We start from the raw sequence: 1,228 nt of genomic DNA, 5'->3' as shown, positions 1-1,228 counted from the left end.
TATCGAGGATTTGGGCTCATATCGAGGTTCGGGCAGTAAAAGCAGCCAGGCTTCACCTGGAGAGGCAACGGCGAAGCCCGGCCGGCATAAAAAACCAAACGTGGGGTTGAGCGCATCCTCCGAGAGCCACGCCGGGATCAGCATCCCCAGGGCAGAGTGGGATCTGGGGAGAAATCCCAACTTTTCCAACCCCGCAGCGACTTCTCCCTCACTAATCCCCTGCGCCGGCAGAGATGCGGCTTCTCCTGGGGCACCGGCTCCCTCCGGGGCTGGCGAACGCCGGGGGAGGTATTTTTAGGAGTTTCCCAGCTCCTAAAATTTTTAAAATTTTCTCAAATTTTTCGGAGCTTCCCAGAGAAGCCGCCAGCAGTGGGGTCGAGCATCCCAACACCCGCGTCTTACAACCATGAAGGCAGAAGACTGAAAAATCAACACGGTATTTTTGGAGAGGTGGTACCCAATCATGCCCTAATTTTTTTTTTTTAATTTCTTTTTGTTTTTTGTTTTGGTTTCTGTTTGGGGTTTTTTTTATTTCAGGTTGGTTTTTTTTTGTTTTGGGGGATTTTTGTTGGTCTTTTTGGTTATGTGGGTTTTCAATCTTTTTTTTTTTTTTTTTTTTTAAAAAAAACCCCAACATTTTAGGGATGTTTCAGTGTCTCACTGAAAAAAAGCAGCTCTGCTCTTCGGGCGACGCACTCTGTGGCTCCGCGAGCACCCACACTCTTTATGGGCGTCCCCCTAATTGGGGTCCAGGACTGCTCTGCCCCCCCTCTTCCCTCTGGTCCATCCTCTTCCCCACGCTGAGGATTAATGAAGGAGAAGCGATCGCTGGGTTAGAAACAGAAACCCTGGGGCTGCCGAAACCAGGCTCCGGGAAACGGTGCTGGCAAACCCAGCATTAAAAACAATTTTTCTTTTTTTTTTTTCTTATTTTTTTCCTCTTTTTTTTTCCCTCTTTTTTCTCTTTTTTTCCCTATTTTTCTCCATAACCTTTTATTTTTTGAGGATTAATGAAGGAGAAGCGATCGCTGGGTTAGAAACAGAAACCCTGGGGCTGCCGAAACCAGGCTCCGGGAAACGGTGCTGGCAAACCCAGCATTAAAAACAATTTTTCTTTTTTTTTTTTCTTATTTTTTTCCTCTTTTTTTTTCCCTCTTTTTTCTCTTTTTTTCCCTATTTTTCTCCATAACCTTTTATTTTTCCAGAAACCGGCTTTTTTTTTTTTTTT

Source organism: Pterocles gutturalis, unplaced genomic scaffold (assembly GCF_000699245.1).
Source record: "Pterocles gutturalis isolate BGI_N339 unplaced genomic scaffold, ASM69924v1 scaffold19736, whole genome shotgun sequence".
Lineage (NCBI taxonomy): Eukaryota > Metazoa > Chordata > Aves > Pterocliformes > Pteroclidae > Pterocles > Pterocles gutturalis.
This window is presented reverse-complemented; position numbering follows the sequence as displayed.